This window comes from Marmota marmota, unplaced genomic scaffold (assembly GCF_001458135.2).
Source record: "Marmota marmota marmota unplaced genomic scaffold, marMar, whole genome shotgun sequence".
Lineage (NCBI taxonomy): Eukaryota > Metazoa > Chordata > Mammalia > Rodentia > Sciuridae > Marmota > Marmota marmota.
Genome location: NW_026000108.1, coordinates 42,172,164 through 42,186,259, shown reverse-complemented (window position 1 = coordinate 42,186,259; position 14,096 = coordinate 42,172,164). Strand labels below are relative to the sequence as shown.

The 14,096-nt window shown below is 42.3% G+C and overlaps 1 protein-coding gene across 2 annotated transcripts in view; it reads right to left on the bottom strand.

Moving 5' to 3' along the window:
* The window catches only part of Cracd (capping protein inhibiting regulator of actin dynamics), a 237,952-nt gene that overhangs the window by 114,464 nt on the left and 109,392 nt on the right, over positions 1–14,096 (bottom strand). For both annotated transcript variants that reach the window (XM_048784526.1, XM_048784528.1), the window contains exon 2: positions 6,924–7,072. The gene's annotated coding sequence lies outside the window, so the exon portion shown is untranslated. The remainder of the gene's footprint in view (positions 1–6,923; positions 7,073–14,096) is intronic.

Genomic DNA, 14,096 nt, shown 5'->3' with positions numbered 1-14,096 from the left:
TATTTATACATATGTGTTTTGACTACCCTCCCCTATTCTGGAGCAGTGGTTTCCCTACTTCAACATCACATCATGAAGTATTTCCCAAAAATAATAATATATTTTTCTCAATCTCTTCCATTCCAAGGTCTTATTTTTTTAATATTTTTTTAATTGTAGATGGACACAATACATTTATTTTATTTATTTATTTTTATGTGGTGCTGAGGATCGAACCCAGTGCCTCACATACTAGGCAAGTGCTCTACCACTGAGCCACTACCCCAGCCCAACGTTACTTTCAATATAAAATTTAAGAAAAATCTGTCTTAAATTCTCCCTTTGAGGATATTTTTCTGCATGGAGTGAACTTTCTGAGATTGTATAATACTTTTTTTGGAGTGGGGGTACTGGGGATCTAACTTGGGGGCATTTTACCACTGACCCACATCCCCAGTCCTTTTTATTTTTTATTTTTGTTTATTTTTGAGACTGGGTCTTACTAAGTTGTTTGGGGCTTGACCTTGTGATCCTCCTGCCTCAGCCTCCCCATTGCTGGGATTTCAGGCATGCACCACCATCCCCAGCCCTATAAAGTTTAGATGTGTGTCCTATAAGGTTTAGATGCTTTTTCCTTTTCCTTGTAAATCCTCCAGTCAGAGAAATATAGCCTTCTTCACTGTTCTTGGACCTCTGAAATTTAGTTCAGAATTAGAGCGCATTTATCTCAAAGCACTATATTAATTTTGTGTGTATGTGTATCACTGAAAGATTCTGCTTTGGTAATAAATGGAGGATCATTTCTATGCTGACTTTAGTTTTTTTTTGTGTTTGGTGTCAATGTTGATGGAAGCAAAACCTACCTACCTTACTGCTTGTTTTCGTAAGCCTAGAATCCAGAACAGTGCCTTCTCACATTTTCCGTAGGAGGCATTTGGCATATTTGTTCCAATGGTAAAAAGGATCATGGAAGTGACATCTTGGCTATACTTGGGCCAATGTAGAGAAAGAAATATATTTTTTATTTATATTTGTTTATTTAAATATAAAATAGGTGGCATTTTAGAGATAAGAGATTCAACCATTTTTTTTTCCTTTTTCTTTTTCTGGCTTCTAGCTCCTAGAGGAATTAAGTCTACCGTTTTCTAGAAGAGATGTCTACACTGTCCCTAGGCTTAAGCCAAAGCTTCTGGCGAATTAAGCAGCTATTTTCTAAAGTTACACTGAGGAAAGCAAAGGCAGGATTTAGAGGACCCAAGGCCCCCCTCCCACAGAGCCTGTTCACAAAGCATGACCTCTGGAGACTGTGCCCCCCCTCCCCTGCTAGTCTGGCAAACACCTTCTCTTCTTTCAGGAGGGCTCCGGTGACACCTCTGGGAAGCCCTGGCTCCCTGGGGCAGTTGTTTACTTTGCCCTTTGTGCTCTCCAGCACTCTGTGCAAAACTCTCTCAAATATCACTAATCACATTTTATCCTGTTATCTGTTTACATATCTGAATTCAGTTCAGTGAAGTTGACATTGTATTGCCCTAAGCATCTGCTAGGGCCATGCTCAAAGGCCGGAAGGACTCTAGCCTTAGGAAGGCTGGCATCTCACAGTGAGAGACAGACAGAACCCAACTACTTAGAGATCTCTGTAAGGGCAGAACAGGATGCAGCCGAGGGGGTGACCATGAACTCCTGGACGGAGGGTCTTATTTCATCCTTAGTCCTTAGCACAGAGTCTGGCCCCTAAGAAGCTCCAGATTGTAAAAGAAGAAGGGAGAGAGGAAGAGAAGCAGGAGGTGGGGAGAGGAATCACAGTATGCCTGCCGGTTACTCTGAAGGCTGGATTTTCGGGTTCCTGGAAGAGATCTTTTGGAGCAGAGTCATGATTCAGTCCTACCTAGCAGGTAACACAGAGCATGACAATCACCATCTGATGGAGACAAGCCAGCACTCGCCTTGCATTTAGCTGTGGTCCCCCAGGTGCCTGTGAATCACACTGTCCTCCCTGGAGGTCTACAGAAGACGCTTGCTGAGGTTGCCCTCGCGGGGCCACAAGCACGAACTACATCAACCTAGTTCTTTGCCTCTGCAGTACCAGAAGTTCTTCTGCCACCACAGAAGGATTTAACAAGAATTTCGTTGCCCTCAGAACCTTGTGCAACATCCATTTTCCCAATTCTCTGCCAGCTTTGTCTGTGCAGCAGTCTTAGGTTACGTAGGGCAGATGGGGAGAGGGATCACATTTCAAGTCTCTGTCTGCATCCTTGAGCCCTCCCTGAGCAGTTTCACCCAGGAGAGCCGGGAGGAGGGACCAGGGATCAGCACCCCCAGGAGATGACAGTGTCAAGTATGCCTCAAATTTTCATCTTCAAAGGCTGGTATCATCTAACTCCCTTGGGAGAGACTACGCTTTGTTGCTTAGACTAGCAATATAATCTCTAGCTATCCCAATGCCAAAATATCAGTTACAGGTTCATTTGTATGATGGGATCCACTGGAGTTCAGACCACTGGAACAATGGTGTGAGTCAGGGTTTGGGGCAAAACACCGGATGGGATTGAGCCCCACGTGAAATGAACTAAGGAAAAGTCAAATTCTCTATATCGTCACATTTTAAGTAACTTAATTCCAAACCGCTCTTTGTCTCATTAAGCTGTAAAAGGGGAGCAGATACTCCTGAAGGGGTTTTCTTCTTGGAAGTCCCAATTAGAAAGAAATTAACATTCCCATAGCACCCCAACTCTTCTCACATAATGATACTGAAAAAACAGTAAGTGATTTGCAATTAGAAATAAATGTTTTCCCAGACACAGAAGGCCACTTAAGTATAATTCCATTCACATGAAATATCTAGAACAGATAAATTGATAGGAAAATTCCAAAAGCAGATGGGTGGTTTCTAGGAGCTGAGAAGAGGAAGAAATGGGAATAACTGCTAAAAGGGTATGGTCTTTTGTTCAGGTAATGGGAATGTTCTGGAATGAGACAGTGGTGATGGTTGTACAACCCTGTGAATGTACTCAATGCCACCAAACTGTCTGCTTTAAATGATTGATTTGACGTTACGTGGATTTCACCTGAATAATTAAAAAATGTTTTATAATTAAAAGACTCGTCATTTCTCTTTGATCAACAATCTAACACCACTGGGAAACAAGGGGAGGATTTTGTTCCCATTCCACAGAGTGAAGAGGGATTAAGGAGGTCTCTCAATTCTAGTATTTGTCACCTTTTGACCTTTCTGTGTGTGAAAAGCACAGTATTTCCCAGATGTCTGTAGCACAGAAGTAATTCAAAACAGTGACCCCTGATTTGTTTGGCCACACAGTCTAACTTCACAGTCAGCATTAGTAGTGGCAGGAACAGCAACTGTTGATCTACAGTGACCAAGTGCTGGCTGGGTCATCCGAAGCCAACTGAATAGGCCTGTGTCTACCTGACAAAGCCTGACAGGCCTGCGTGGTCTAGCTGGCTGCAGGGAGCAGCGAACTGGGGTGGGAGGATACGAAAAGGGGCAATTTCCACACACTTTCAGATCAAAGCAAGTCAATGTTAACAGAGAGCAGAATGATCTTTGGAAAAGAGGCAGCATTTCTCTTTTTTGCCCTTTTTATACTTAGAAGAATACAGGCTTCAACACAGAGATCCAAAGCACGCTACCGTTCAGGGAAGAAACCCTGTAGCTTAGGGGGCATCAAAACACATTTAGAACAGAGGTGACAAGAAGGGACCTTGAAAGGAAACCATGGCCCACTCAGGAGAGGCAGACCAGGCTTGTCTGCCACCTGCCCTGTCCACACCCATCGTGGCTTTGGAGCCCTGGTCAGACAGGCCTCCCTAGCCCTCACCCACCAGCGCCTCAGCCGTTCACCTTGCCTCAGATCAACTTCTTGGTGCATCTCTACTCTTTCTGCTCTTGACCTTGGGATATTTTCTTCCTATTGCAGCTTTATCTCACGTCCCAGACTGAACACTCAGATTTGCGTGCTGGCTTTCCTTGACCAGGATTTAGACATTGCGCCAGCACAACCACCTTGGGTCACTTCGTCCACAGTCAGCCCAGCCAGGGATGTCACTTGAGGGCTATGTGTCCTCACAGGCATGGGCACTGTTGCATTCTGTTCTGATGTGTCCTTCTTCTTCTCAGGTGTACCTCTCAACACTATGTCTAAAATATGGCTCTGGTGTTGGTTCAGACTCACAAATGGCCAGGCAAGCTTCATATTTAGAAGGGGTCTTTAAATGTAATGAAAAGCAAAATTTATTAAATGCTTTCAAAATCTCCTCAATAAGCCAGCTACCTCAGTGAGCTGTGCATGCACACGCGCGTGACACATACACACACACACAATTTTTTTCCCCATGTTATGTGAGGGGGGAAAATGTATTCTTGTCACAAAATGTTCTGTAAGCCACATAAATTAATTGCAGTATTATTTCCTGGAAAAAGTCCTAAAAGAGAAAAGAAGCATCTGTTTCCTATGTTTCTCAGGCTTTGAGTTGAAACAGGCAAAGTGGGAGTGGGAGGCAGACAGGGCTCCTTGAGTGGGAGCGCTGGGCCACACGGAAGGGACTACAATCCTGACTGGGTGCAACTCCCGCCCCAGTCCAGGGCAGCTCCCCGTCAGCTCCATCCTGATATCACAGTCACATGGCACGTGGCACAGGGTCATTTTGATCTGGCTTTTTTGGATAGCTGACTCTGACTTTCAGCCAGTCATTTGCACTTTCTGAGCCGGTTTCTCCACTTAGAAGACGGGAATGGTAATCTCTATTAAGTGTTTAGGATGACTATGGCGGGTTTAATTATGGCTCCCTGAAAAGATCCCTGTTCCATAGAGAGGGACCATAAGCTTGGACATAAGGTCACTGCAGTTGTAATTAGTTAAGATGAGGTGTCACTGGAAGGGCGTGAGCCCTTAATCCCACATGTGGGTGCCCATACAGGAAGATGGAAGATGACCACTGAAGACAGACCCAGCAGAGGAGCCCCGTGACAACAGAGGCAGATGCTGGAGTGACCCAGGTGCCAGCTGAGGAGCATCAGGGACTGCCAGGCGCCACCAGAAGCCAGGAAGAAGGGAAGGATCCCCACCTCTGTCTCAGAGGGAGCATGACCCTAACTTGATTTTGGACTTGCCTACAGAACCATGAAATAATACAATTCTGTTGTAACCACGTGGTTCCTGGTACATTGTGATGGCAGCGTAGCAAAGCAGTGTGGTGATGCAGGTCTAATTTACTTAGTGTGTGCGCATGTATGTGTGTATGCGTGTGCGCGTGTGCGTGTGTGTGTGCGTGTGTGTTTTCACTGCAGAGGAAACACACCTAAGTAAACCAGGTAGGGAAGAAGGAAACTTCTCTTGTGTATCTGCCATGGTTTGAATGTGAACCCCTCATGTTGGAAACTTAATTCTGAATGCAACAGTGGGGCTTAATGAGAGCTGACTGGGTCACATCCCTATCACGGCATTGGGTTAATCAGTGCAAAAATGTATCTACTAGAAATGCAAGTTTGGCCTGTTCTTGCTTTTGCCTCTGTTGCTCCTTCACCTTCCTCCATGAGATGATGCGCATGAAGACCACACTTTTGGGCTTCTAAGCTTCCAGAACCATGAGCCAAAGAAATTCCTGTTCTTTATAAACCACCCAGTCTCAGGTATTTTGTTATAGCAGCAGAAAATGGACCGAGACAGTATCTAACCAATGGAAATGTCATGATTTCCTCTGAACCTGACATTGCCTCTCCAAATTCCCACTTACTCTGTCCTGGCATGCACCAGCTACACTCCCTCCTTATGGCCTTTGCATTAGCTGCTTCCTCTGGGAGATGCCATCTTTCCTCAGTGAGCCTCTAGCTATTCAACTTAACACTACAATGAGAACCCGTCCACCTTCAAATACTCCCAATTCCCCTTATTCTGCTCTATTTTTTCTTTTTTCCATATTCTTGCTAGTGTCTAATATCCTAATAACACATTTGTTATGTGCATTATTTATACTGTCTCCCTTCATGCTGGGACATAGTCCAAGAAGGGCAAGATCCGTGCCTGCTTTGTTCACTGATGGGACCAAGCATCTAAAACAGGACCTACTTCACTGGAGGTACTCAACAAACATTTTCTTTTTTCAATTCATCGTTCATATTTAAACAATCACATAATTATTACAGAAGCCATCTATGTACACTGCAGAACATTAGAAATAATTAAAAATTTCAATTCCCACCATCTAGTAAAATATCTAAAAATAAAATAACCGAGAGTGGGTTTTTTTTTTTAAACCTTCTTTTAAGTGACTCCCTAAGGGCTCCTATCACCTGAGAAGAAATGTCACAGTAGAAATAATACCCCTTTGCAAGGCTTGGTGTACAGATTAAGTGAACTAATGTACCCAAATACTTAACACAATGCTTGCCATGAGATCTTTTTAACTTCCATCCTTCCCCCCAACTTTCAAAGAGTGTGTGGCAGATACCTGCAGGAAACAATTCCTGCAGACATAGGAATGTAATTATCCTGTTTTCAGAAGGGAGGCCTCCCCCTCCCAGCACTTGGAGGACCCAGCCCTGTGGTCCAAAATCACCATGAGGCGTGGCCACTAACTATTCCAAGAGATTTTGTAACAGCCACAAAACAATAATCAGTGACAATGACATTTTTTATATTATATGCCCATCATCCCCATTTGCAAATATTTTCCTATGAATTTTTCTTTTATAAACAAAAAAACTGGGGTTCAGAGAATATAAGCAACTTGTCTGAGATTACTCAGTAAGTTGAAGGGCTGGGACTTCATCCTAGAATTAGAAGATCACAGTGACAAGGGTGCCTTAGCTTGATGCTTAGTGAACTACATACTATCACTTATAGACTCCCATTCAATAAGTGAAATGCTCTTCTGTCCTTCCTAGATCATGAGCTACTTCCCACCCATCCTCTACACAGGTGACTTACCTGTCGTAACAGACACAAGTCCTTTTGTGGTTGGATAATCCTTCACCAATATTTTCTTCTTGTAAAAAGGAAAATTCGACCTCAGCGGTAAGAGTGTCAGAAAATGGGGAACATCATTGAGGAAGCCTGGGAATCACTGCTCTCGTGAACTGTTGAGAAAAAATAAAACATCAAGAACGTTTTAGGTATTTTAAGATGAATCTCTTTGCCTTCCATTTCTTGGTGAAGTCAGTACAGAAGCCATGCCCTTTTGTTAGTTTTTGCTGAGGCTTTCAATCACGTGAAGTAATATTAAGTTTCATGGCTTATCCTAAATTTATTGTAGGGTTTTAAAAAATATTTAGTATAAACTGTTTCCACTTTTGAGGGGATAGAAAGAATCACACCCGTGGACACTGAAAACATCTATGTTTTTACACACAGAATTCTCAGACTCACTCTTTATGGTAGGTTAGCCTAAATCCAAGGAGCCAGAACACACCCATTCTACCTAGCTGAGAGAAGGCAGAGAGAAGGCGGGAATCCTTAAGTTATCTCTTTCCTCAGAGGTAGCAAAGGCATCTTTTATTCAGACACAAATCAGATTTAGCTAGGTTCAGAAGCTCCCTGTAGGCAAGATACACCATCCCTCCTACACCTACCTCCCCTGGATGACATGGTGACAGCAGATGTTAACTGGAACGGAGGAGGGAAATGTCCAGGAAACAATTCCTGATTCAAATATGTCCTTTGTAAAAACAAGTGGAACAAGACAACACTCTGAGGCAATAATATGGAAGGAAGCCCCTCCAAGTCTCAGGGTGTGGGGGACGTCCTCCACATGTCCCTAGAGGGACTAGCTTGTGCCAGTTAGGCAAAAATTTCGTCCAAAACCTGTTTAAAGGCATTGGAAGGCTACTCGGGACGTACCAGGCAAGATCTCGGAGCGGCGGGTGACACTGAAGAAAGCCTGGCATTTCATCCCATACTACTTTTCCTTTTGAGACACTACTGATTTTTCAGAAGTACAGGCCAAGCTGCCGAGAAGCCCAGGAAAAAGTAGCTATTTAGAAACACAAAATGTGAGCGGAGTTTTTGTCCATTTTGCAGGATGGAAAGGAAGGTCCCAGAGAGAAGGAACCAGAAGAGAAGCCGTTTAACATTCTGCCTCTCGTCCATCTGCAGATTGGCAGGCGACGTGAACCAGGCAGAAAGCAGCAGAGAGGCCTGAGCACTGAACAGACAGAGCCCTGGACACTCCCCATGGTGGGCGGTGACAATTAGAGTTCAGGGCCCACCAAAGGCGTCCAGGTAAATAAGCCATGCTTCCAGTAGTGCTGAAGTCTGCACCTGAGGGTGAAGGCCCACAGAATACCACACCCAGCCTCACATCAGCGCAGTCCCTGGGTCCCTGTGTCCATTAGGGAGGTCTGTCCTACTCCAAATGCCCATCAGAAGCAAAAGTAAGGGCTGGGGCTGTAGCTCAGTGGTGCAGTGCTTGCCTAGCATGCATGAGGCAATGGGTTCAATCTTCAGCACCACATAGAAATAAACAAATAAAATAAAGGCATTGTGTCCATCTATACCTACAAAAAATTTAAAAAAGAAGCAAAAGTAGGCCCTCAGAAGAAAAACCGACACCTCCACAGTATCTACAACTTCTGCAAGTAGTACTACACCCTAGCAGCAATTCCAGGGCATACCAGGATGCGGTTCAAGAAAGAGGCAATGAGCCAGCTGTGGTGGGGCACGCCTGTAATCCCAGTGGTTGGGGAGGCTGAGGCAGAAGGATCACGAGTTCAAAACCAGCCTCAGAAAAAGCAAGGCCCTAGGCAACTCAGTGAGACCCTGTCTCTAAATAAAATACAAAAAAGGGCTGGAGATGTGGCTCAGGTACAGCGCCGCTGGATTTAATCCCCAGTACCAAAAGAAAAAAGAAAAGGCAATGAAAGCAAACCCAGAGGTGGCCCAAATGGAGACAGGGCACAGTCTTTAAAGTATCTACAATGAATATGTCCAAGATTATGAAGATTACGTAAGATTTTAACACATGTCTCTCAGTAACTCACAGAACAAGCAAAAGAAAAAAATCAAATAAAAATTCAAATGATTTGAATACCACAAAAGCAACCTTAGTCACCTATGTGGTAGAATGCATCCGACAACTGTGACTACATGTTCTTTGAAGGCATACGCGAAACATTCATAGGAAATGACCACACAGGCCATCAAGTAGATCTCAAGAAATTTCACCAAATGGAAATCATAGCGTATTTTAAAATGTGCCATTCTGAATTAAGGTTTCACAGAAAATCATAAGAATAAATTTCCGCTTTTCCAACTTGAAGTGAAATTTACAATGAAATGCAACACTCTTAGCATCCACAATCTGATACATTTTGTGAAGGGATCCAGCTGTGTAGCCATCAACAAAAATAAAAATATAGAATATTTCCATCACTCCAGAAAGTTCTCCCGTGCCCCCTTCAGTCAATCCCCACACACCAACAGAAATGTTCTCCTTTCAATATCATCTATTAGTTTTGCCTATTCTTGTGCTTCACTAAAGGGGCCCAATTCGAATTTGTTCTTTCACGTTTGTCCCTACGCACCTGGCATAATATCTCTGAGATTCATCTGCATTGTTGTCCACAATTTGCTCTGTTTTAATCTTGAGAAATACTCTGTTTTATGAAAATAGCACATATTTTTATGCCTTCTCTTATGGATGGACATTCAATTGTTTTCATTTGGGAGCTACTTTGAAAAAAGCTGCTATAACTATTCTTGTACAGTCTTTGTGCACATGTACTTTCATTTCTCTTGGGTAAATTCCTTCTACTTCCTAGGAGTAGAACTGCTAGGTTATAGGTTGATAAATATTTATTTCTATAAGAAACTGATCATAAGACTTGAGTAGACACTAAATATGTTAATGCCAATTAGCACACAAAAAGATACAGCATCACTAATCATTAAGGAAATGCAATTAAAACTATGATGAGATACTAAAATAGTTAATGAGTCCCAACATCCCAAACATTTCAGCCAACTCTTCTGTCCAAGAATAGGGGAGGGGGGCTGAATGATGGACGAGACAGACCCGAGCAAGAGAAGGCTAACCAAGTACCGGTTTAGCATTGAGTTTGACCAATAGTCTTGGTATTTTATCAATACCTGATTAGCACAGATACTAATCAATAACCAGTCTTTTTCAAGACCAGATTAGCATAGATATTGATCAATGTCCTTACCCAGTAGCTATATAAACCCCCAGACTACTACATGTTAAGTGGCAATCTGCTATAAGTTCCCCTCTCACCTTACGGAAGTTCTATCTCTTTTCTTCTACTCCTTTCATTCTTCACTCTATAGTGGTGGAGAAGAATCTGGCTTGCCAGTTGTGACTCTCTGAGTCATGCCAGCAGACATCCCCTGCTGTGATTAGCAGCTAACATGAAAACAGACTTGCTCAGCTGCAATACAGACCCCACCCACCAGCAGAAGTGGAGAAAATCGAGTTTCATCTCAAACTTCAGTTTTATTTATTTACTTTTAATTTTTTAAATTTGTTCTTTTTAGTTACATAGGACAGTAGAATGTGTTTTGAAATATCATATATACATGGAGTATAACTTCCCATTTTTGAGATTGTACATGATATGGAGTTACACTGGTCACGGATTCATATATGAACATAGGAAAGTTAAGCCCAATTCATTCTACTGTCTTTCCCATTCCCATCCCCCCTTCTTTACCCCCACTCTGCCCTGTACAATCTGATGAACTCCCCCTACCTATTGTGATTCAGGAAAATGCCATTATTTCATTCTTATTTATGTCTGAGTAATATTTCATTGTGTATATGAATCACAGTTTCTTTATCATTCATCTGTTGAAGGGCACCTCAGTTGGTTCCATAGCTTAGATATTGTGAATTGAGCTGCTATAAATATTGAGGTGGCCGTGTCACTGTAGTATGTTGACTTTAAGTCCATTGGGTATAAACTGAGGAGTGGGATAACTGGGTCAAATGGTGGTTCCATTCTAAGTTTTCTAAGGAATCTCCATACTGCTTTGCAGAGTGGTTACACCAATTTGCAGTCCCACCAGCAATGTATGAGTGCACCTTTCCCCCCACATCCTCACCAACATTTATCGTTACTTATGTTCTTGATAATTGCCATTCTGACAGGAGTGAGATGAAATCTCAGTGCAGTTTTAATTTGCATTTCTCTAATTGCTAGAGATGTTGAACAGTTGTTTCATATTTGTTGACTGATTGTATTTCTTCTTCTGTGGAGTGTCTATTCAGTTCCATTGCCCATTTGTTTTTTGTTTGTTTGTTTTTTGGTTTTGGTGTTAAGTTTTTTGAGTTCTTTGTATATCCTGGAGATTATGCTCTATCTGAGGTACAGGAGGCAAAGAATTTTCTACCATTCTCTTCATGTTCTTGATTGTTTCCTTTGCTATGAAGAAGCATTTTAGTTTGATACTATCCCATTTGTTGATTCTTGATTTTACTTCTTTGTGCTTCAGGAGTCTTGTTGAGGAATTCAGTTCTTAAGATGACATGATGGAGATTTGGGTTTACCTTTTTTTCTGGTATGCGCAGGGTCTCTGGTCTAATGCCTAAGTCCTTGATCTCCTTTGAGTTGAGTTTTGTGCAAAGTGAGAGATAGGGGTTTAATTTCATTTTGCTGCATACGGATTTCCAGTTTTCCCAGCACCATTTGTTGAAGAGGCTATCTTTTCTCCGATGTATGTTTATGGCACCTTTGTCTAGTATGAGATAACTGTATTTATGTGGGTTTGTCTCTGGGTCTTCTATTGTGTACCGTTGGTCTTCCTGTCTGTTTTGGTGCCAATACCATGCCAATTCTGTTACTATAGCTCTGTGGTATAATTAAGGTGTGGTATTGTGATGCCTCCTGCTTTGCTTTTCTCACTAAGAATTGCTTTGGCTATTCTGGGCTTCTTATTTTTCCAAATGAATTTCATGACTACTTTTTCTATTTCTATGAAGAACATCATCAGAACCGTAATAGAAATTGCATTAATTCTATAGAGCACTTTTGGTAGTATAGCCATTTTGACAATATTAATTCTGCCCGTCCAAGAACCTGGGATATCTTTACATCTTCTAAGTTCTTCAATTTCTTTCTTCAGAGTTCTATAGTTTTCATTGTAGAGGTCTTTCACCTCTTTTGTCAGATTGGTTCCCAAATAATTTTTTTGAGGTTTGTGAATGGGGACAGTTTCCCTAATTTCTATTTCAGTTGATTCATCATGGATGCATAGGAACACAATTGGTTCATGTTAATTTTATATCCTGCTACTTTGCTGAATTCATTTATTTATGAATTCTAGAAGTTTTCTAGTGGAGTTTTTTGGGTCTTCTAAATATAGAATCATGTCAGCAAATAGTGATAGTTTGAGTTCTTCTTTTTCTATTAGTATCCCTTTAATTTCTTTCATCTGTCTAACTGCTCTGGCTAGAATTTCTAGGACTATGTTAAATAGAAGTGGTGAAAGAGGGCATCCTTGTCTTGTTCCCATTTTTAGAGGAAATGCTTTCGCTATTTCTCCCCTTAGAATGATGCTGGCCTTGGGTTTAGCATAGATACCTTTAACAATGTTGAGGTATGTTCCCACTATATCTGGTCAAACTTCAGTTTTAATACCACCTCACATCCATTAGGAGAGCCATTATGAAAAATACAGAAAATATTTTTGTCGGTGAGGATATACAGAAATCAGAACCCTTGCGCCCTGCTGGAGGGGATGTAAAACGGTACAGTTGCTGCTGAAAATAACATGGCAGTTTCCCAAAAAGTTAAAAATAAAATTACCATATGATCCAGCAAGTCTACTTCTGGGAAGAGACATAAAACAAATGAATGCAAATAATAACTTTTTACAAGTTATTACAAATAAATTTTAACAAGCAGGCAAATTGGTGGATACAGAATCCATGAATAGGGCTTGATAGTGTTTCTATGTATAATTTCAAGTCTGAAATCTGGTTTTCCTTTCTCTAATTTTTTTTCCATTTATACAAAATAGACCTGGTGAAGCTCCAAACAAATTTCACAGCTAGAAGCAAGGTGTTAAACTGAACCAGCTGTGTGGATGCCCACGTACTGCTGAGGTAGCCATGGCAGCTTGTTCTCTACTGAAAACTTCCGTTTGGACTCCTCACCCCTCTCTGTTCATTTCCTTACTCAGAGACTCCCAGAGAACTCCGCAGAATGCTCCAAACAGTTAGTGATTCACGATTGAATAATCTGGTCAGTGTTTTCAAATACAAGGACAAAAATCAACAAGAACAAGGCAATCAGGGTGCGGGTACCACACCCTGGGTCTTGCCAGGGAAAAGGAAGGAAAAGGAAGAAGAGTGTGATCTTTGAGAACAGCGGGCTCAAAGGCAAACTCCTCCAAATAAGGAGAAAAGGGGCCTTGGATTTGTTGTGCTGTGGGGAGCAGGTGTCACAGCCTCTACTGTCTGTCCCAAACAGCCCCACAAGGGTGATCAAGAATGAGGAATTAAGAGTAAGGAGGCTGTATTTCAAGTTCTGGTCCAGCAGTCATGAAGAATGGGTATTGGGACCACATCTCCAGGGTTCATTTACTTCTGCAAGACCTGGCATTTGAGAACAGATTGTAACAGAGAGACAGACCACAGCTGAGTTATTCAGAAGGTTTCTGCCCAGGAGTCGTGACTGTGTTGCTGGCTGCTTCCGGCCAGGTGGTGGAATAAGGTTTCTGTCTGCATGAAGTCAGTTTTGTGGGCAGATATGCCATGGTCACTGGGCAGCGTCTTCTGAGTCCATTCTCGAGTAGCAACTGGCAGAAGCAGCAGTGACAACTTTTAGCGGCTCTCAGTGGACAACAGCACCTGAACAACGACACTATCTCCTTTTCCTTCTCTAGGGTCCCATCCTGATGGCAGGATACAGCAGGCATGATCTGAACCATGATACTCCAATCTGGGCTGGATATGAAATTACATTGTAAAGTATGAAAAAACCTACAGCCAGGCACGGTGGCGCATGCCTGTAATCCCAGAGACTCAGGAGGCTATGGCAGGAGGATCACAAGCTCAAAGCCAGCCTCAACAATTTAGCAAGACCTTGTCTCAAAATAAATAAAATAAAATGGGCTGAGAATGTGGCTCCTTGGTTAGGCATACCC